The sequence below is a fragment of the Callospermophilus lateralis genome, chromosome X (genome assembly GCF_048772815.1).
Source record: "Callospermophilus lateralis isolate mCalLat2 chromosome X, mCalLat2.hap1, whole genome shotgun sequence".
Classification (NCBI taxonomy): Eukaryota; Metazoa; Chordata; class Mammalia; order Rodentia; family Sciuridae; genus Callospermophilus; species Callospermophilus lateralis.
This window is the reverse complement of record NC_135325.1, coordinates 108,283,648-108,307,733: the sequence shown is the minus strand read 5'-3', so window position 1 is coordinate 108,307,733 and position 24,086 is coordinate 108,283,648. Positions and strand designations below refer to the sequence as shown.

Genomic DNA, 24,086 nt, shown 5'->3' with positions numbered 1-24,086 from the left:
AATGTTGGAGGTGATTAAGAGCCTGAATGGCCTATAATTCTAAATAGTTACTAGTTGGCTATTTCCAGAAAAAAAGTTTGTCAGTGCCTATGCTAGATTTTCAGACCTCGTGTTGCGGACTTTAAATGAGTTTCATAACAACCCAAAGTGCTGCCTGCCTCTTGTCTAGGAGAATAAGCCTAGAGGGTGACTAGCAATACCGTCTCAGCTCCTCCAACCTTGCCCTAGCCCTTCTCATCATAGATTCCATAGATCAAACAGGCAGAAGGCAGAAAGCATTAAACATCTACCTCCTTCATATTCCTGGGGTGGGTATTGTTTTGAAATGTTCTGGTTTGAGACTCAGAAGAAGAGGTGGGGGGAATCTATGGTCTATAGACCAGACTTTTGCTCCCAGGGGCAGAAAAACCAAGGAGTCATACTGTTTTATGTATGACCTTCTGAACACAAATGAGACAGCCTCAAAAAATAGCTTGGAGTCAAGCAAAAATGGGGCACTTGCCTGTAATTCCAGTGTCTCAGGAGGCTGAGGCAGGAGGATCACAACCTCATCAACTTAGTGAGAACCTACCTCAAAAAAAAAAAAAAAAAAAAATAGGAAAAGGGCTGGGGATGTAGTTCAGTGGTAGAGCATCCCTGGATTTTTCAAACCCTACTACTAAAGTGGGTTGGGGAACCGATCAGAGTCATTCTGACAGCTTCCAAACAGCCAAAGGATTTCCAGAGGGAGGCAGTCAATTTGCAGATATTTTTTCACCTTCCAAAGTTATCCTTTCACCTGTATGCAGGTATAAAATCTTCATCCTTTCATGAAATAAAAATTTATTTCAGAAATAAAAGTTGAGGTCTAGTCAAAAGGCAGAGAAAACGGCTTCCAAGAGCCACAAAAGCAATGTATTTTTTAATATTTATTTTTTAGTTTTAGGTGGACACAATATCTTTATTTATTTATTTTATGTGTTACTGAGGATTGAACGCAGTGCCTCATGCATGCTAGGTGAGCGCTCTACCACTGAGCCACAACTCCAGCCCCGAAAGTCAATGTATTTTAAATGGTGGTGAGAATGTCCTCTGAAGGCTAGAGTCCAGGGGAACATCACATGATAGAAACTTGCACACCCAGCACCTGCCCATCATGGGACTCCCACTTCCTCCTTGTTGCCTGGCTTGCCCGAAAATTTTCCCTCTGCCTATCTCTTTGTACTGGTTTTGTGTTTCCTCTACTGTCTGTCCCCTATCCCTATATGTCTTTAATATAAAAATGAAGAAAGCATTTAATTACTTGTAAATAGTATTTATGGTTTCAACTGTTGCTTTTTAAAAGCAACTAAGTGAAATGATTTCTGTTTCTCAATTGAGAGAAAACTGTGTGTGTGCACGTAGTACTAAGGGGGAAACTCATTAAGAATGGGCACTGTGTTAGACACTCAAAATGTTATTAACTCATTTAATACTCACAAGAATCCTATGTACTATTATATCATTCTCATTTCAAAAGTGAGGCAATGGAGGCACTGACCTTAAATGTCTTATCCAATGTCCTCCAGCTTGTAACTGGAAGAAAGGTTGAAACCCAGGTAGTCGGATTCCTGGGCCCACATCCTTAACTATGAATTTTAACTAATGGTCTTGTTGAATGTCCTTCAGCTTAGAGAAGGTACAAAGGTCCCCACATTCATCATCTAGTTTTCTCGGGGGGAACTCATGCTTTGGGTATGTGGCTCTTCAAACAACCTACTTTTATTTTCCTAGCAATATTAGTAGAGATGTAGAGAAAAGCCTGGAATCCTCCCCCTCTCCCTCATCCTAACTAAAAGGTGACTTATTTTCTTAAATTTGTGCCTCCCTGTGCCTTATACTAGCCCTATGTAGAAGTCTTTCCTTTACTTTTTCTATTTTACAGGGAATGAAAGAGGTGGGGTTATTGTCTCCTGATATTTCCAGAGTATTATTTTACTGCTCACCAATACCATTGATTTTCTTTTTCTCTTTTTTCTTTGCAGTGCTGGGGATCAAACCCAGAGCCTTGTGCATGCTAGACAAGTGTTGTACCACTGGCTATTGATTTTGAAGCTTGTTGCTGCTACTGTTAACCAAAGAGAATACCTAGATGGGACAAACACTAACCCCAAAGGCATGAATTTCTTATGGTGGACACATCAGTACTCTGAGGTAAATACTGTATCAGGGGACCTTGTAAGAAATGAAAATTGTTATTATTGATTATTTACTTTGTGCCAGACTTTGTTCTAAGGACTTCACATATATTATCTTATTAATCCTTATTTTATTTTATTTTTTATTTTTTGTTCTTAGTTATATATGATTAGGGATCAGGGATGTAGTTAAGTGGTAGAGCATTTGCCTAGCATGTGTAAAGCCTTGGTTAAAGCTCCAGACCCCCCCCCCACACACACACACCACTATTAACATCCTTAGGAATATGGGCTGGGGTTGTAGCTCAGTGGTAGAGTACTTGGCTAGCATGTGTGAGGCACTGGGTTCAAGTCTCAGCACCACATAAAATATAAATAAAATGAAGTTATTATACCCACCTACAACTAAAAAATATATTTTAAAAAAGATCCTTACCAACCTAGATGCCCTTCAATAGATAAATGAATAAAGAAACTGTGGTTTATATACACGATGGAATATTACTCAGCATTAAAAGAGGATAACATCATGGCATTTGCAGGTAAATGGATGAAGTTGGAGAATATCATGCTAAGCAAAGTAAGCCAATCCCAAAACCAAAAGCCAAATACTCTCTGTGGAAAGTGGATGCTGACGCATAATGAAGGCTGGACATGGGGAAAATGGAGGAATTTTGAATTGGGCAAAGGGGACGGGGGAGGGGAAGGGGCATGGGGACAGGAAAGATGATGGAATGAGATGGACATCATGACCCTAGGTACACGTATGACTGCACATATGGTGTGATGCTACATTATGTAAAACCAGATAAATGAAAAGTTGTGCTCCATTTGTATACAGTGAAACGAAATACATTCTGCTGCCATGTATAAAAATTAGAAAAGTTTTTTTTTTAAAGATCCTTATGACCAGTTTGTGAGGGAGATTGAGTTACAAATGAGAAAACAAGGCTCAAAGAGGTGAAAACTTTACCAAAATCGTACATCTGGTAAAAGAGTGGTTGAAACCCAGATCTAACTTTAAAGCTTGTTCTTAGAAGCACACTACTACATTGATGACAATGTTGCAATAGAGACAGTGAGCCCCCTTGATCTGTAAGGATCACTAAGTCTATGGTGCTACCTAATCCTCATGGCCATCATTTATGATGACCATATACTAGTCCTTTAAGTGAATGAACCACAATCTACTTAATTTCTCTATTTGGGGCACTTAAGTTGTTTTCAATTTTAAGAAGAATCTTGCCCCCACCCCGTGTGTGTGTGTGTGTGTGTGTGTGTGTGTGTGTGTGTGGCAATTACCATGTTTTAGTGAGGTAATCATAGGGTTTTTTACACCATGATCTTTTAAGTTCCATTTTTACCTGTTTCTTGAATCCAATTAACATCATAAGGACATTTAAAAATAACCAGAATAACACCCCATTCACCTGGTTCCTAGAGGGTTTCCAGGTGGCAGAGGTTGGAGTGTGGACTAAAAACCTCTCTCTGTGCTATTTGTGTGGGGCTCTATAGCAGGTGGTTTCCTGCACCATGTGCTCAGCCCCAGCAGGCGCCCATCAGATAAGCAAAGGAAAGAGATTATCCCCCTAGTTTACTACAGACTTTGCTTTAAGCTACCTCACATGGAAATAATTTACCTGATAGGGGGCAAGAGATTTTGAATAAAATCATCTTACTGTCGTTATTGGTCTCTGTTTTGGGGAGACATTATAACTTCCCCCATCCAGTGGGTTAGACTAATGATGGACTTAGAGGATCTCTTTTAATGACTGTTTCAGAAATTAAAGATTAAGAGGTTGAAATGCCACTTACATTAGAAACTGCCATTTTAATAGCCCTTTGGATTTCCTCTCCTCCAGCCCTGGAGGACTACTTTGAGCCTCAGGACTGGGCTCAGGTAAGGTCATTAGAACATACACTATAGATAGTTGCAATTGCCTCTGGGGAAAAATTTAAGGGGTGGGCACACTCAAACCTTGCATTTTAAAAGCCAAATTAATGGGAAACACCTACGAGGAACAAAATATTAAACGTGTTTTGGTACTGGGGGTTGAACTCAGGGGCACTCAGCCACTGAGCCACATCTCCAACCCTATTTTGTATTTTATTTAGAGACAAGATCTCACTCAGTTGCTTAGGACCTCACTTTTGCTTAGGCTGGCTTTGAACTCACGATCCTCCTACCTCAACCTAACAAGCTGCTGGGACTACAGGCATGGGCCACCGCACTTGGCAAAATATTAAAGTTTTAAGATACAGGATCTTACAGTGTCACTCCAAGCCATATTGGAGCCAGAAGCCAAAGAAAAATGTGTGCCTATATGCATGTTTTTATACAACTTTGAACAGCTCATTTTTCCCCCAGAAGTAGCTTTTGAAAAAAAATTATTGATGTGCTTGCTTCCATTCAACCAGGAAAGTAAAATGATACTAAATCCTATTTAGGGTATAAATAAAATATTTAAAGTTCAAATAACATTGTGTTTTAATACACCTACTTTTAAATTTTTCAGTATGTTTTTCAACTACTTTAGTTTCCATCCTGTGAAATAATTGTCGTTCCCCCTGTCTGACATGACAAATTCATCCAACATAGCCGCAAACATGTATTAATTACTATCTGCCCAGCACTGGGCTGGATCCTGGGGGTGATACAAATACAAGTAAAATAGAGTGGTACTAGGAGAGCTAGGGGAAGAAAATCATCAAATGTGACAGAATGGGGAAAATGTCACAAAAGGAGTTCAGACAATGCCCTCCAGAGCTTCAGAGGAGGGAGGAGCTGCAGGAAACCCATAAGCTAGAGAAGACTTTTTGGAAGAGTAGCATTTTAGGTAGAAACAGAATGTGTACATGCCTACAGTCTGAAAGAGGCAGAGTTACTGGTCGCAGCAGAATGAGTAGAGGGAACTAGAGGGAGAAGAGATGGTAGGTAGGCTGCTGTGGTTGAAATGTGTCCTCCCAAAGTTCTCCTGTTGGAAATTTAACTCCCTAATGCATATGTTAATGAATTTGGAGGTGGGGCCTTTGAAAGGTAATTAGCATTAGATGAGGTCCTGAGGCTGAGGACCCCATGATGGCATTGTGACTTTCTAAGAGAGACCTGCACAGCAATCTTGCTTTGTCTTACCACTTGATATCCTCCAGCATGTTGTGATGCTTGCAAGAAGATGGTCATCAGATGCCAGACTCATACTGTTAGATGTCGCAGCCTCCAAAACCATTGGCCAAACAAATCTCTATTCTTTATAAATTCTGCAGTCTGGTATTCAGTTATAGTGATAGAAAATGGACTATTGACACGAGGCCAGAAATGAAGACTCTGATAGGGTCATGGATGATAGACTGCGGAGTCTGATAGCTCCAGGTTCCACTCTTAGCTCCAGTACTTTCTTGCTGGGCTAGTTATTTTGCCTCATTTGGTTTTCCTGCAAAAAGAACGTATGCTGGATATTCTCTGCAGGGCCCTGCAGATCCATTCTCTCTCTACAGGTGACTTCCTTGCTTTGATTTCTTAATAGACTATATCAATGGGCTCCCTTCCACTCTAGCTTCTGGTTGGCCTGGCCAATGGGAGGTACTATCAGGAGACCTGGGATCAGGTGGAGAGTGGGATCAGGGTATTTATTTACTCAGCCTTCTCCTTGCTTCATGTCTGCAGGTAAGCTATATCCCTCTCTCCTCCACCACCTACAGTTTTGTTTAGGCACAGGTTACCTAAGCCCCAGATCTTTTGTTCCCTCAGCCTAGAGATTGTAAGAGCTTCCCACTGATGCTAGGTTCATCATCCTTTGTCAGTCTCCTTAACCTTGTACAAACTCTCTTCTTTTTAACGTGTTGAGTGTGTCCTCTTTTTTCTGTCAGTACATAATAAGTGCTTAATAAAGAATAGCCCTTATACTTCCCTGCCTATGTGAAACCTCACATGGTGATGTCTTCTATTGGAAGTCTCTATCCAGATAGCATTTGCAAAGGTCTGCCTGGAGTCCCTGGGTTTGCCCACATGTCAGCAAAAGAGAACAAAGGATTTCTCACTTTGAAGTCAACAGCTGTGCCAGAGTAAATCTCAGGATCAGCTTCTCCAACAGGCTGGCTCAGTGATGCCAGCCAGATAATTATTCCAGGCAATTTCTCCTGCCATTGTCCCCTTGGACTGGGTCCATCATTTTGTCACCTAGTTCAGAGGCTTCAATGAGCAATGGATCAACATTCATTACGAGGGACTGTGGTTTCTGTTTTGGTTTCTGCTTCTGTCTTTGGATTAGTGCAGTTCAACCACTCCCTGAACTCACAGTCTATAAAATAAAGACCTTGGCTAAGGCTCCTGCTTCCTCCCTCACATTCACATATACCCAGACTGCAGGCCAGGATCTCAGCCATGGGCACCATATCGAGGACCTCCCTGGATAGGGTTTACATTGTCCTGATCCATCAATGGAGAGGAGTTTTCTTTCTGTGAATGTTGTACACCACCAAAATTCATGGCCTTGGCAGGGAGACCATGTTGGTCTCTTTTCCCCCTAAGGAAGCCAGAAATCCCAATTCTGTCCCCTCCCCCTTCATTTCTGGTATCATCACTGAGGCTGTATCTCTCAGAATGGTGCCTCTGGTTGATCCTAAGTCTCCAAAGGCTACAAATAATACTCGCGACTCCAGTGATTTTATAGTTGCCTACAAGGTGCATACTTGACACCTACTATGCACTGATTCCTAGAGACTCTTTGTTTATTATTGGCCTTTTACTTTACTGATTCTCACTAAAGCAGAGCACAGTAACCATGGAGTATTAGGAAGCATGGAAAGAAAATAATGGCACAGATGATCTAAGCTATGAAGAAAGGAAAGGGCCTGCGGATTTGACATGAATTCTCCCACACCACCCTACACTCTCCATTTAACCTGCAAAACCCAACCTTCAGATAAAATCCTGGAAGAATCTGTCAAGTTCTGTCCCAGAGAGACCACACAGACCTTACTTATTACTACCCCTACTTGAACAAATAGTGTAGGGTTTCCTCAGCTGCTTGTCACTCCTGAGAAAGTAGGGGAAGGCCAGCTGCAATGCAGGCATGGGAGCTACATTTTCTGTCAGCTCTTTCTTTCATTTCCTTTTTGGAGGGGGGAGAGTACTGGGCCTTGAACTCAGGGGCACTTGACCACTGAGCCACATCCCCAGACCTATTTTGTATTTTATTTAGAGACAGGGTCTCACTGAGTTGCTTAGGACCTCACTGTTGCTGAGGCTGGCTTTGAACTCATGATCTTCCTGCCTCAGCCTCCCAAGCCACTAGGATTACAGGTGTGCACCACCATGCCTGGCTACACCACTGTGCCTGGCTTGTCCTTTCCTCTTTTGATAAAATCAGAGAACAAGAAAAGGCCAATAGGTAGGATGCAATAGCCAAGTGGATAAGCAAGTTCTGCCTGCCTCCCACAAATTTCCAGCCATCTTTCTGCCCATGCTATTTGGTGAGAGGATATGCCTACAGCATGAGTAGTGGGGCCATGGCTTGGGTGACATTGCCTGTCTGCTTGTGAGGCATTCTAGGTAGGCAGCATTTGCATTATTTCTGCAGTTTCCAGTCCTCCAAGTCTCTCTAGTGTCCTAGGTCTGGGAAGCCCTCCATTCCCCTCTGCAGAGACAAAGACAAGGACTTGGGATTTGGTCTTAACACTTCTCTAACAATTCCAAGCCCTTCTCAGGTCCATTTGAAAAACTGATCTCTGCACACGTGATCTGAAGTACAGGCATATGAAAAGCAAATAGTCACCCTTGATTCGAGGGAAGGGAGGACTGTTCAAATAGAATGCACAGTGCTTGAAAGCACCCAGCTAATCTACAGTATCATTAAAATTCTGCTTTGGCTGATCACTGGCTCAGTATTGTGTTTCCAGGCAGGTCCTTTTGTTTGCTGTGTCACCATGTCATCCTTCCACTGTTTGCTCCCTTTCTGGAGTTGATGGACTCAGATTTCAGTACGTGCTTCACTACTCCACAGATTTGGAACCGCTGCAATGTTTAGTCCCCCTTTCATTTATTTTTATTGTGAGCTTAAACAACTCTTTGAGGAAAAAAAGTAAAGCCTCAGAACCTAATGTGCATTCAATTCTATTTGTGTCACTCCGTGTTCACTTATGATCTTGGCTGATGTACAGACTGGGTTCCTGCAGGCTGTAATCAAAGTGTACACATTGTTTCACTTAACATTATTGTGTATACACATTTCCATAGATCAACAAAGTCCACATTCTTGTCATCTTTAATGGCCATAGAGAATTCCACTGTGGAACCGAAGCACTTTAGAAGACATCACATTTGCATGATTTTCTATTTGTGGGTGGCACTTCAAAATGTGCTAGCTGTAAAGAGAGCTTTGCTTAACTCTGACCACAAATCAATAACAAGACAATATGAATTAAGTCACATGGGAACTAAATCTCACCAAGATGAATTTAATTAGTATGTATTGTTACTGGGTAGTCCATTCCCTCTTGGGTTAGGCCTGTCATGTTTACAGTTTTCACTCATTATTCATTCAGCTGACTTTAGAAGACATGACTTGAAACAAACCCTATCTATTTTGATGCAGTTCTAAGTGAACTTGACTCTCATTAATCTTCATGACCCCTGTATTCTAGTGGGTTCTTCTGTGTAGCTCCTTTACATTGATACCACAGGGAACTGGATCTGCTTCACTTGCCTCTGAGAGATCATGTCTTTCTGATTTCCTAACTGCTGTGGTCTGACAAAGCTTCACTGACCTTAAGCACCACAAGGCGGCCATGCTAAGAGCTGGCAAGATACTCCAGCACTTTATTAATTCATGTTGCTGCTGGTTAGTCTAAAAATCATTAGGAATAGTTTGCTACTGGCATCACAGAGTGTTTTACTTTAAGGGAGCGATTTTCATTTTCAGACTCAATCTGTTTTGTAGCCCTTACCAGTTGGAGTTGGTGCTGGGTTCATTTTCCTCTCAGTAAGGGGTAGGTATATGGTCTCCTTCTGGGGATAGACTAGTCCCTTGGACATGATCATTTAAGGCTATTCAAAACTTTGTGACTTACCTACCTTTTCCAGCCAAATTCTACTTTGGGAGATTATACTTCCTATCTGTGACAGATTCTACAGCAGCAGCAACAGGTCTGCCATCTTGAAGATTCCATCATTTGCAAGGCAGGTCAGTTGAATGAGAGAGGCCATTAATGGGTTTGTTCAAAAGAAACTGCTTTGTAACTGGGCATGGTTGTGTATGCCTGTGATCCCAGTGGCTTGGGAGGCCGACGCAGGAGGATCTCAAGTTCAAACCCAGCCTCAGAAATTTAGTGAGACCCTAGGCAATTTAGACCCTGTCTCAAAATACAAAAGCAATAAATCCAAAACATAAAGGGATGGGGATATGGCTCAGTGGTTGAGCATCTCTGAGTTCAATCCCTAGTACCAAAAATAAAAAATAAAAAAAAAAGAAACTGCTTTGTAGCCAGGAGGTGCACCATGTCCATGGGTGACACAGCACTTCATTTCAGAGCAGTGGAAGCACTTGAGCATTGTAGTCCTCTATGCTGAGATGGGCTCTATATCAGTCATCTTTGCATCACTAAAACAGAATATCTGGCACAGGATACTTATAAAGCCAAAAGAAGTTTACTTTTGCTAATGGTTCTGAAGGTTCAAGTCCAAAATGGGGTGGCTGCATGGGTTTGGCTTCTGGTAAAGATGGCACATCATGGTGGGAGCATATATTAGAGCATGTTCTCATATCATGAGCCATGAAGCAGAAAGAGAATTATGGCATAATCCCACAGTCCCTTCAAGGTCACATTCCCAATGACCTAATGCCCTTCCACTAAGGCCCCACTTAATAAAGGTCCACAGAACCTTCCCATACTTCCACCCTGGGGATCAAGTCTTTAGATATGGACCTTTGGGTGACACTCATCCAAACCATATCAGATTTCAAAGGAGCTAGGAGACTTAATATGGAGGGTTTGATGTCCTGGTCCACAATGAAACTCCTGACAGGCCATCAATGGGACAGATAATTTTATCTGCAGGCTACAAACTCTCTAAGGCTCATATGTGAAAGACTCTTGTAACAATTGGCTCACACTGACAGGTTACCTGGTTAGAATTAGGGATGCAATCTATGATCAGACTACAGAATTAAGAGAACTGGCCTACATTAAAACAAAGTGCATGAACTTGGATTCCTCTAACTACATTCTAAACAGCTGAACTTACCAGTTACGACTCACAAGCCAACCCTGCTACTGGAAAACCTATTCTTGCACATTTCCTACTGATAACAGGATGTAATAAACCAGTACAGTGGGTGGTCCAGGAAATTGGTCTTTCCAAGTCTGAAGAGGAAGTAACTAGTGTAGTAGTCCTTCTTAAGAAATTGTTTAGCATGCATAGGAACTTTGCACCAACAAGGTTTTATCCCCCTTTTAAATCAATTCATGAATTCATTTAATGATCTCATTTGCCAAAAAATTATTAAGCATGTTATATTTGTCAGCATTTGCACTAGGTTTAGAGGCTATACATGTAAATAAGGCAGCTTCTATTCTAGAAGGCCTCACATGGAAATGAATACTACCACTACTAATAATGATAATTGCCAACTATTATAATTATTATACTATTGTGATATGGTAAGTGCAGAAACCAAAGCATATACATGTACTATGGGATCACGAATGAAATGACTAATTCAATCTTAGAGCAGAGGCTTGTCAGGAAGAATATCACAGACTAGGTATTAAGGATTATATGGAGTCACCAGCCAAAGACTAGTGCGGATTCATCAGGTTATTGAGATCAGGCAGTTATTCATTTTAATGCAAAAGAAGAAAATGTCTCTTATCATGTTTATATTTTTCTTAACTTCATTTGCATATACATTCATTCATTTAATATTCATTGAGTATGTACTATGTGCTATGCAATATTCTAGATGCTGAAAATACAGCTTTCTATAAAAAGATAAAAATTCCTTCTCTCCTGAAGCGTCCCTTTTATAAGTAAGGAGATAGGCAGTAAAGAAATGAGCAAAATACCTAGCATAGTACAGGGTAATGAGTTCTCTGGAGAAAAAGTAGGGAACTGATGTGGGGGATGGGGTGCCCACACTTAAAGGCCTTGCTGAGAAAGTGGAGAGGCAAAGCATGAGGCTATGGAGGGAGAATGTTCCAGTTAGGCCAGTCAGTATGACTAGGACAGACAGGGAGGGATGGTAACAGGAAATGAGATCAGAAAGGTAATAGGAGGTTAGACCATGGAGAACCTTGTAAAATATAGTAAGGTATCTGGCTTTTTCTCTGAGACAAGAAGCCATTGGAAGTAATAAAATCATGGAAGTTGGTTGTAAATGTCGCTCTCTGGCTTTTGGGTTAACTCCTGCAATGAAACAAGCCTTAATATTTTCCAATGTAAACAATAAAATGTATTTTAAAAAATTTTTTGCAATAAAGTGAGTTTAAAAACTTACTTTAAAAATACCTTATTGAAGTTAAAAAATTAAGAGATTTTTATTAAAATCATCTTTTTAGAATCTTTTCTTGCATAACTCAGTATTATCCTTTAATATGGCTTACTTCTGATTCGAATGCCCCTGATATTTTCCCTCCCCTACCACATTTAGAAAAAGCTGAGCATGAGATTACAGATGGGCTGATAAGAATATGAAAAGCACATCACTGAAAATTGTCTCCAAAAAGGGCAGGGAGGAGCACACAAATGGAATGACAGAGAATGAGTGTTTAGGGGATCATTGGAAAACTCTTACAGCTCCTTCTGGCCTCTGGAAAACAATTGTGATGAGAATTTTAAATAGATAGGTCAGTGAGTTGGACAACTGCAAGATTCTATCTTTGAAGACTGTTACTGCTTAAAATTTATTAACACTAGCTGGGTGCAGTGGTGCAAACTACAATCCCAGCAACTCAGGAGACCGAGGCAGGATGATTGCAAGTTCAAGGCCAGCCTCAGCAATTTAATGAGATCCTGTCTCAAAATAAATATGTATATGTATGTATGTATGTATGTGTATATATATATATATATATATATATATATATATATATATATATATATGGCTGGGGATGTAGCTCTGGGCCTCTGGGTTTAATCCCCAGTAGAAAAAAAGCATTACTAACATAGAATTTGGCATGCTTACAACCACATAGAATCTAAATACATAGTTCAAGCATTCCCATTTGGCACTCCCTAAAAACAATACAGAATGGACAGAAGTGACAGTTCTCTTCTGGGTATTTCTCCAAATGGCCACTGAGTGGCAGTCCAGGTAAAATTATCACAAAGTACAACCTTGTTGAATACAATCTTTTCCTGGACACTCTCATCCACTTTTTATTTATTAAATGAAACTAACATAATGCTGAGTGTGAAACTATTTTCTGCCATGCGCTCTTTAGGTCTCTGTGTCACCCCAGAGAGCCACTGGAGACAAAGACAGGGTCATTTTTCAGTGGTACTCTATTAGCAAAGGCCACACACCTTTCACAGCCTGTCTGGGAACTGTGTAGGGGTATTGTAAGAGTTTCCACATATGTATACAGATGTGGGTCATGAACATTAATCTGCTAGTGCTATTCAAATGGCACCTAGCAAGTTTCTCATTTAGCTACATAATGTACTCTAAATAGAACTAAACCAATTTGGGAATGCAGCCCCACTCAGCAATGAGGTGCAGTGGTAGTGAGAGAAAAGGGAAAGAAATAATGCTGCCAGTATTTAATAGTTGAGATTAAAATAGAAGGGGCTAAAATGGAGGCTATTGAAATTTACTGTTACTTCCTTCTCCATGTTAAGGCTACTACTCATTTTATTAGCTGACCTCTGGTACCCTATTAAAATTTGTAGGTTGTAGTACTTTATCTCTGAATGGCAATCAAATACCAGCATTCCAGGAGATTGAACCCTTGGCCCCTTTCTCTTATACAATCTTTTCCTGGACACTCTCATCCACTTTTTATTTTGGGGAGGATTCCCATCTCTTGATCTGCCCCACCAACTCTAAGATATGTCAACTGGTTGTCCCACAAACACTTCAATCAATATATGACCTGCTATGGGTTCAATTATCCCTCCCTAAATTCCAACCCCTAATAATTCAGAATGTGACTCTGTTTCAGGATAGCAGTATTAGATAAGTGAATTAAAATGGGTTATTAAGATTAGCCCTAATCCAATCTTACCTGTGTCCTTATAAAAAGAGGACATTAGGACATAGAAGTACAGAGGGAAGACCATATGAAGAAGATAAAGAGAGAAGATGGTTATCAATAAGGCAAGGAGTGAGAGACCTAAGGGGAAACCAAACCTGCCATCACCTTGATCTCCTAACCTCCAGAACTGTGAGAAAGTAAATTGCTGTTGTTTAAGACATGCAGTCTATAGCACTTTTTTATGACAGTTCTAACAAATTCATACAAACCCAAAGTCAACTCATTTCCCCTATTTCTTTAGTTGATGACATTCCTATTTGCACATCATCCAGGCAGAGTCATCTTAGTGTCCTCCATCTTCTCTTCTCCCTCAACTCCCTTGCTACTCCCATAAAATGGCACTCCAGGATCTGCCAATTCAGTCACTGGAATATCTCCTGAATCTATCTTTTTCTATTCAGTCTCATTTCCACCATCTTAGTTCAAACTCACATCATCTTCCATCTCATTCATGCAATAGCTTCTGAGAGGATTTTTAGCCTCTTATCTCTCCCCTCCTCTGTCATTCACTCTGCTACCAAATGGCACTTTAGATGGAAGAAACGAGAGCATGATTATATGCCCATAGGAATAATCCAGTGAAGAAGGAAAAAAGATGAGTCAAGAGAGAAATGGTGCAATTTCTGCCCTAATTATGTGGTGTAGGTGATATGGGAGAGGATCTAGTATACAGGAGTATTAGCTCACAAGAGTGACCTTAGATAGAAAGGCAGACAGTTCATCCATATTAAACAAGAGAGAAGGTAGAGAACATGGTACAGGTGTAGATAGTGTTGTAGATTTAGTTGCAGTACTTTGTAGATGTTTTCTTCTGAATACTGTTATTTTTTCGATGGAAGAGGAAGGGAGGCCATCAATCAATCACCAGGAAGTGACATGAGTAAGGATGAGTAGAGGTAGAACAGAGGAAAGGTACAAAATCATCATCTAGGTGTGTGGGAAAGTAACTGGCCTGGAAAAAGATAGTGTGATCCTGGAAAGTGTCCCCAACCACTGGAGGTGTGTGGTCTTGGAGATGAAACAGCATTTGGCAGAGTTTGGTACTTTTCTCCAGTTATAGTGAGATGCACAGGTATAGATATGGTGCTGGTAGAGAGATAGGTTGAACCATGCTGAGGTTTTGCCAGGTAAGAATAACAAGGACGTGGAGACAAGGGAATTATGTATGTACACAAGGGAATAGCCATATGATGGACTGTGGAATTTAATGTCAGGAAGAAAGTAAAGATTTGAAGGGCTGAGGATAAGAGTAAATGTAATCAATGGACTTGAGTACATAAAGTTGAGGGATTTTTGGAGGGCAAGTAAGCTGGAGAGTTAGGAGATGATACAGAGTAAGAGACTTGAAACTGGGTGTCTAGTGAGTGGTGGGCATTGCTAGGAAGATTCTGGCATGAGAGGCTAAAGGAACACGGATGACAAGATCATTGGTGAAGGGGAGGTCAAGGAATTGAAAGGCTAGGTGTGGAAGTATCATCTTGTGTATGTTAAAACTACTGGGAGTGCCTGAGTTATAGTTCAGTGGTAGAGTACTTGCCTAGCACATGTGAGGCACAGGGTTCGATCCTCAGCACCACATTAAAATAAAGGCATTGTGCTCATCTACAACTTAAAAAAAACACCTACTGGGAATGATAACAGGTATACAGTTTTAGAGACTTGGTGATCCCAGGGCTAAAAACAAAATAAAAAAATATGTACTTTGGGCACTTTATAAAAGACTGCACTAAACCAATACCCACCAAAGCTATTTACAATTTCTGACAATGTCACTTTCAATGTCTGTCATGCTCACTCACTACCTGTTGACTAAAGCCAAACCTATTGTCTTTACTGCTCTGATACATAAAGACTTAGCTAACATGTACCCATTTCCCAAATCAACTGTCTTCACTAAAGCGTTTTCCCCCTAAAATTTTTCCAATATCAGTCCAGCTCTTTTTAAAAAAAATATTTTATTTTTTAGTTGTAGTTGGACACAATACCTTTATTTCAGTTATTTATTTTTATGTGGTGCTGAGGATCAAACCCAGGGTCTCACACGTGCAAGGTGAGCACTCTGCCATTGAGCCACAACCCAGCCCTCAGTCCAGCTCTTTGAACACATTTAAATGCTTTCAAATATGAGCCTTTGGCATTTACAGACTTAACAGTTCAGATCTCCACCTTCAGGAAAAATCCAGCATAACTATGCCATATAGTAATTTGCAAAGCTGTGGTGGCAGGAACTTGAATTTCATTCCCTATCAGGCTAATGTGCAGAGTGACACCCAATGACCTATACCAGTTGAGCCTCTACAGCTCAGAGCAGGAACTCCTATGAAGCCCAACAAATTTTTCACCCATCCACTGTGAAAAAAAAGTGCCAATTGAGCTTGCCTAGCATGCATAAGGCCCTGAGTTTGATCCCCAGCACCACCACAAGAAAAAAAAAAGAGAGAAAAGAAAAGAAATCCAGCTGCTAGCACTAGCAATGAAAGTGAGCAGAAATGACAGGAGTCTAAGAAATTGATGATTCTTTTGCAGAACAGGGACGTTATGAAAGAAATCACATATTACAGTGACATTTGGGGATTTCAAGGGCTTCCTGTACAGCTGTTCAGAAGAAAGGCAAATCTACATATTCTTTCTCAAAACATTTTGTTCTGGAATAGGCAAAACATCCTCTCTACATACCCTCCCAACATCCCCCCAACAAGTACTGTTTTGCAAAGAAAGTACAATAATAAACACCTTATTCATGCAAGAAAAATAAAAATCAATAGTTGACTCTTCTCTACATCTTATAACAGTAGGTTTCCCTTTTATAGAGATTAGAATAAAACTAGTAATTTTTAGGTCTTGTCAAGCTTGTTAAAATAGGGTTCTACCTGTATAGGAGAAAATCTCACAAAAGCCAAAGAAAGATTTAGGTCAGATGCAGGAGGACTTTAATTATCAGCTATGCACATTTTCAGCTTTTTGTGAAATCCCCGGGCTGCCTGCCCCAGGTAACTACTCTATTACTGAAGTGAGTTGGAGAGGCCCTCTTCAGTGAGAAATTATAATTGGAAGTGTCACTTGTCCTAAACTTCTACCCTAAAAGATAAGATCCTGGGCACAAAACCAAGAACCCCATATATTTAGAATATTTTTAAATGCTTGAACAAGGAAGCATGCTTTGGTGGAAGTTTAATGTTCAGGGTTCTCTTGAGACAATATTTTTAAAAGGAGGGCAAATAATAGATACTTGACTTTATTTTAATGATATCTTTGTGGAAATCTCCACCGTCCTTTCCAGGCCTAAAATCTTGTGATTCCAGGTCTGATTAAACTATTTTAAAGGGCTCACTCAAAAGACAACTACAAATAAGCTTCCTTGGAGGGGATTTCTTATGTTTTTATTAGTGCATTGTAGTTCACTAGTGTTCATTTTGATACAATCTTATATGCATGAAATACAATTTGCTCCCTTTCAGCCCCCAGTACTTTATCTTCCCCTCTCTTCTTCTCTCCCCCTCTTCCCCTTCCTCTACTCTGAGTCATCCTTTTATTTATTTATAGTTTTGTTTTTTTAAATTGGTGTTTTATAGATATATATATACATGTGAAATTCACTGCAGTGTATTCATATATGTACATAGCATAATTTGGTCATTTTCATCCTACCATTATTCCTTTGTGGGGGATTCTTTAATGATCAATTAATCTGTATTGTAAGAAATGTTAAGACAACATCTTGAACTACTTGGTATCTACCATGGGGTCTATCAGGCTATCAGGAAGTTAGGCCTATAAAATTTTCTCTACTTAATCCCTCTGTTGATGAATTAGTTGAGAAAAATGAAGTTGGGGGTACATTCTCAGATAAATTAAAGACAAAGGATTTCCTTATCACTAGACTTGCTCAATGAGAAATGCTAAAGGGATTCTTCAGGTTGAAATAAAAAGAGTCTAAAACAGTAATTCATACCCTCATGAAGACAAAGACTTCTGGTAATGGTAAATATATGAACAAATAGTATAAAAGTCAGTGTTGAGCCAGGTGTAGTGGCTGCATACTGTAATCCCAGTGGCTTGGGAAGCTGAGGCAGGAGGATCGTGAGTTCAAAGCCAGCGTCAGCAACTTAGGGAGGCTCTAAACAACTTAAAATACAAAATGTGGCTGGGGATGTGGCTCAGAGGTTGAGTGCCCCCGGGTTCAATCTCCAATACCAAATAAATAAATAAATAAATAAAAATAAAAATCCAGTGTTGTAATTTTGTTTAGTAACTCTGTGTTTTCTATGAAGTTTAAAAGATGAATGCACAAAAATGATTATAAATCCATAGTAATGACTACACAATTATAAAGACATTATTTGTGATATCAATAATATAAAATGTATACAGGAACAGATGTATAGGAGTACAGTTTTGCATACAATTTAGGTTAAATGGTATCAATTCAAAATAAGAATTTTATATCTTTCTTTTGTATAATCCTATGATTAACACAAAAAGAATGCATACAGACTATACACAAAAGCAAATGAGGATATGCCACTACAAAAATTTAAATAAATGCAAAGGAAGGCAGTAATGATAGAAATGAGGGATAAAAAGTTCTGTTTCTACATGCTAAAAATGAACAATCTGAAGAAGAAATTAAGAAAATATACAATATTAAAGAATAAAAAAACACTTAAGGATAAACATAATGAACGTGAAATATTTGTACACTAAAAACTATAAAACAACCACAAAAGAAGTTTAAAGCAAAAATAAACAAAAAGACACCTGTGTTTATGCATTGAGACACAATATTGTTATAATGTCCACACTATCCCAAATCATCTACAGACTTAATGTAATCAATCCCTATCAAAATCCCACAGATCACAGCACTATTCACAATAGTCAAGAAATAGAAACAACCTTAGTGTCCATCATCTCATGAAAGATTAAAAATTATGCAGTGCAGATATGCAATGGATTACTATTCAGCAATAAAAAGAATGAAATCCTGTGGTTCACAACAACATGGATAGAGCTGAACATGAATGTTAAATGAAATAAATCAGCTACAGAAAGACAAGTACCACATGATCTCACTCACATGAGGAATATAACAAAGTTGATCTCACAGAAGTTGAGAGCAGAATGTTAGTGACCAGAGATTGTAGAGAGTAGGAAGATGGGAGGGATGGGAATACATTAGTCAATGGGTACTAAGTTATAGTTAGGAGTAAAAGGTTCTGGTGTTCTGTTGCACAGTAGGATGAATATAAATTACAATTATGTACTGTGTATTACAAAAATCTAGGATTTTGAATTTTTATCATAAAGAAATGATAAACAGTTGATGACATGTTCAAATTGATTTAAACATTACCCCATGTGTACATGTATTGAAATATCACATAGTACCCCATTAATATGATCAATTTTTATGATTTTCTGTATTAGGTATAAAATAAGTTAAACATTAAATAAATAAATAAATAAATCCCAATGGTGTTTTTGCAGAAATAGAGAAATCTGTCTGAAAATTCACTTGGAATATCAAGAATCTCTGAATAGTCAAAATAATATTGATAAAGAACAAAATTGGAGGGCTTATTTTTTATTTTAAAACTTACTACAAAGTTTTGGTAATCTAAACAGTGTGATACTGTAATAAAACAGATACATAAACCAATGAAATAGAATACAGAGCCCAGAAATAAACCCTCACATATATGGTTATATTATTTGGGGGGGGAGGTACTGGGGGTTGAACGCAGGGGCACCCAACCACTGGGCTACATCCTCAGCTACATTTAAATTTTTTTTAAGAGACAGGGTCTCACTGAGTTGCTTAGTGCCTTGCCATTGCTGAGACTGGCTTTGAATTTGTGATCCTCCTGCCTCAGTCTCCTGAGCTGCTGGGATTACAAGCGTGAACCACCAAGCCCAGCTGTTTGTTATTTTTGACTGGTGCTTAGACACCACAAGAAAAGACTCCTCTCAACAAATGGCACTGGGAAAACAGAGTATCCACATGCAAAAGAATGACTTTGGATCCAAACATTTTACCAAATAGAAAAATCAATTCAAAATGGATCAAAATCCCAAATATAAAAACTATGATTAGTGCTTATCTGCAAATGTATTTGGCACCCTCAAGAATGTTGCCCCTTTCTCTAGAGTGGTGTAAGCAGAAGTTGCAAGACCATGCATCAGAGAGGAGGTTTGGACTAAAACCTTACAATGTCAAGTGTGGCCCATGGACCAGAAGTAAAGTAGAAAAAGAGCTGTGGTAAGCAGATAGGGAACTTGGCCCTAACAAGGTCAAATGCCTGTGTAACACAACAAAAGACCACAGATGCAAGCGTGAGCTTAAAGAAAAATCGTGATATTGAAACATCTGTGGCCTACTGCCCAGACCCTTTCCAAAAAATGACAAACTGCAACATGTATAATCCTATGGTTAACACAGAGGGGATATGTATAGACTGACTGGACAGGAAGCTCATGAACACCAGGTACCCATTTTTTTTTTTAATCGTAGTCTGTGGTCTTCAAGCCACCTTACTCCCCTCTAACTTTATCGTATATAAACCCCTAAACAACAGACACCTGTCAGCAACCCTCTCCTGGGACTCCTTCCCACTGTGGGTGCTTTGCTTTCTGTCTTTCTATTACTTTAATAAATCCTGTTACTTTACTCACCCTCCATGTCCGTGGATCTCATTCTTCAAATTCACAAAAACAAAGAACCCACCTGACTCCACACTCCATGCTACCTGGAAGCTTTTAAGGACATGGACCCTCAGGCCTCACCCCAGATCTACTTCATTTAAAAAAGGATCTCCTATATTTCTATGCACCTTAAAGTATGAGAAGCTGTGCATGATATGATTTTTAAGGCCTCTTTTAACTCTGATATACTAAGATCCCATGACCTTTTGTTGCTAAATCTGGTAGCTGTTAATTGTTACTAGGAACTATGATACTGACTGTGCGCCCCTGTAATCCCTGAGGCTCAGGAAGCTGAAACCAAAGTTGAGACTAGCCTTGGCAACTTAGTAAGACCTGTCTCGAAATAAAATAAGGCCTGGGTATGTACCTTAGTAGTAGAACACCCCTGGGTTCAATCCCCAGTACTAGAAAAAAACTTTCCTGTTGCTATGGTTCAACTCTCAGATACAGATATCAACTGCAAGTTTTGCAAGGAAATGAGCATGCTGTTTAGTCTTAGAAGTGCTATGGTTACTCTATCTGTCCATGCAAAAACCTCAAAACAGGGCCTTTAACAGTGCTTCTCAAATGTAAGCCTGCATCAGAATCACCCGGAAGTCTTGACAAAATACTCATTGCTGGGTCCCACTCCCAAAGTTTCCAATTCACTAAGTCTTAGGTGAGTACTACAACTTGCATTTCTAACAAGTATCAAGGTAATGCTGCTGCTACTGGTCTGGAAACTACACTTTTGAAATCATTTGCTCCTATTAAAAGGTCTCAGTCTACTGGAGAACTTGATCAAATCAGCAACCTCCTCCAGCTTAAGAATGGCCCAGATGCAATTTAACTTGCTTTTCTGGAAATTTGCTGAGGTTTCCAGCATAGTATGTAGTCCAGCCATAGTATGCAAGGACTTTGAGCCATGTGCTATGAGTCAGATGGGCCTGTCAGTGGCTGCCACCCATGAATGTGAAGGGCTTGATGTGGAATTTGTCGTATTGGCCTGGGATTGGTTGAATTTTGCTCAATGAATGGGACATGCACTGGCTTTCCAAGATCAGTTGTGGTATTTGATATGACCACCACACCTCTGCCCAGGCTTTTATGTACAGTGCTTCCAAAGGAAGTTATTAAATTGAATCCATTTACAATCACAGGTGAACTTGGCCTTTATTATATATTACCTTGCTGAAAGCCTCATGATCACAAGCATCCCTGGCCTTTTTCACTGTGTGGTTTCAGAAGCCCTAGCCTTCTGAAATAAAACTTGCCTTTGGAGCAAAGCTGCCTTTCTGTGACTTTTCTTACAGAAACAGGTTAATCTCTGGGAGCATCTCTCTGCAAAGTGATTTTGAATTCTTTATATTTCCTTGAGCATGTCTCTTTCCCCAATGTCTTACTGAAGTGAGTCTTTCATCTGAGCTCCTGTCTTTCCATATTAGAGACTTGTACTGATGCCACTCAGCTTTAGTGGGTTTTAAGCATTTCCTGCAAGGTGTAAGTGGGCAACAAGACGTGACTAGTTGTTCTTACTTTTCTTTTCTTGTCTTTCTTTCTTTTTCTTTCTTTTGGTACTGAGGATCAAAGCCAGGACCACTCTACCACTGAGATACATCCCCAGCATATTTAATTTTTTTTTCATTTTGAACAGGGTCTCACTAAGTTGATGAGGGTCTTATTAATTTTCTGAGGCTGGCTTCAAAATTGTGATCCTCCTGTCTCAACCTCCCAAGTCACTGGGATCACAGGTGTGTGCCACCATGCCCAGCTGCTAGTTGTTCTTTGAAAGGGCCAGGTTTATAAATGATTTGGTGCATGTTGTTATATACAAATTGATCATGCAGTAATAAGATAATAAAGTTTTAAAGTAAGGAACAGAGTTTACTTTTTACTTCTTTTACATGAAAGAGTTTACTTTGTGATGGTATAGCAATTAACGTTTGTTGTGTGAGAAACTACCCCAAAATAAATTACTCCAAACAATGTAGCTCAGAATTCCCTGGGCAGGGTTCTTCTAGTGGTTTGCATGACCTTGGCTGTGTTTTTCCTGAGAATTTAGGTCAGCTGCTGGATTGGCTGTGGTTTGGCTGCTCTAAGATGATTTGCTTCAGCTGAAGTGGCACATCTTGGTTCTGTGGTCTATCATCCTTCAGCAGGCTAACCCTGGCTTGCTCACATGGCAACTTGGCAAGGTCCCAAGAGAAGGGGAAGAAGTGTGTACGGTCTCTTGAGGCCTAAGGTCAAAGCTGGCATGATGTCATTTCTGCCATATACTATTGGCCAAAACAATAGTCCAAATTCAAGAGAAATAAAAATAGACCCACCTTTTGGTGGGAGGAACTGAAAAAGTCACATTGAAAAGGCCATGAATTGAAAGAGGAAAGAAATATTGTGGCCACTGGTGTAACAGACTGCAAAGAGTCACCTCAGGATCTTTGAACATGCTGATGTCCCTTCCTGGAAATCACTTTTGTCCAGGCTTCTTGTGGCTGTCCTTCTCATATTTCAGATTTCAGCCTAATTATCACTTTTCCAGAGAGGTCTTCTTACTAACCTGTCCTGTTATTCTCTATCTAAATCTGTTTTTCTTCTTCCATGTACATATTTCATTCTGTAATTGTATTTATATGTTTACTGGTTTCCCTCAATTATATCACCAGACTAAGAGTTCCATCAAGTTAGGTAATGTCATTATAAATCATTTTTTTAGCATTCTATTAGTAGTATTTAACTTAGTTCCTGACACATAGTAGGTCCTCAATAAACATGTGTCCAAAGAATGAATTGAACAAAATAGGGAGTTGATATGATTGATGTTATTGAAGATAGGATTGACCATCTTAGAAGAGGACAGAAGGGCTGACCTGGCCATTGTAATAAGTGAAACACAGAAAAAAAAGTCAATAAAAACTTCCTGTGACTTTTTACCACCTGCATGGTACCTTTAAAATCTTTCTGGTAAAGGACTCTCTCTTCAAGATGGTTCTCCATACAGAAGGTTAAATCATTTAGGGGCTTGAAAAGGACCAGAAACCCAAGAAGACTTATTTCCAATCAAGAATCAGAGCATGTAGTTTGCCAAAGGATCATTTTTTTTTTCTGATTCATGACTGTGTGTTAGAATACTAGACATATAATTAGAAATAACAATTTTTTTTTTTTTTTTTTTGTGGAGAGAACTACCAGGGACTGAATCCAGGAACACTTAACCATTGAGCCACACCCTCAGCCCTTTTTTGTGTTTTATTTAGAGACAGGGTTTCACTGAGTTATGTAGGGCCTAGCTAAGTTGCTTAGGCTGGCTTTGAACTTGAGATCTTCCTGCCTCAGCCTCCCTTGCTGCTGGGATTATGGGCATGTGCCACTGTGCCCAGCAGGAAAATAAATTTTTGAATGTTTAACAAATCATTATTACCAGAAGAGTAAATGGACAAGAAATCAGGATTTAGGAGGTTTCAGGGGCAGTAAAAGGGTGTGTTTGATTGCCATGCTTGAAGGCCACCTAGAACCTGGAATTATTGCATCAGAGTGTTAATCCTTTATAACCTGAGGCTTTTGGCATTCAACCTACTGCTAATCTACAATTTTCTTGAGGACCAGTGGTATTCTTAGCCCTACTTGTAAACTATAGAAAAATGGTTCTTACCTACACTGACTTTCCCCCCATTTTTTAAAATATTTTTTTAATTGTAGAAGGATACAATACCTTTAATTAATTAATTAATTAATTTTTATGTGGTGCTAGCGATTGAAGCCAGTGCCTCATATGTGCTAGGTGAGTGCTCTACCAGTGAGTCACAACCCCAACCCCACCTACCAGGTTTTGACAATGTCCACATACATTTTTGGTTGTCCAAATTGGGGGAATGCTATTGGCATACAGTGGGTAGAAACCAGAGATATTGCTAGACATCCTACAATGCACAGTACAACACCCAGAACAACTGTTAGCCACTCCAAAATGCCAGTGTTGGCAAGATTGAGAAACCCTGT

General features: G+C 39.6%; 1 long non-coding RNA gene across 1 annotated transcript in view; it reads left to right on the top strand.

Moving 5' to 3' along the window:
- LOC143639236 (uncharacterized) overlaps positions 1 to 24,086 on the top strand; it is a 109,693-nt gene that overhangs the window by 75,256 nt on the left and 10,351 nt on the right. Inside the window, exon 2 of the long non-coding RNA XR_013154671.1 lies at positions 2,004 to 2,172. This is a non-coding gene — a long non-coding RNA (uncharacterized LOC143639236). The remainder of the gene's footprint in view (positions 1 to 2,003; positions 2,173 to 24,086) is intronic.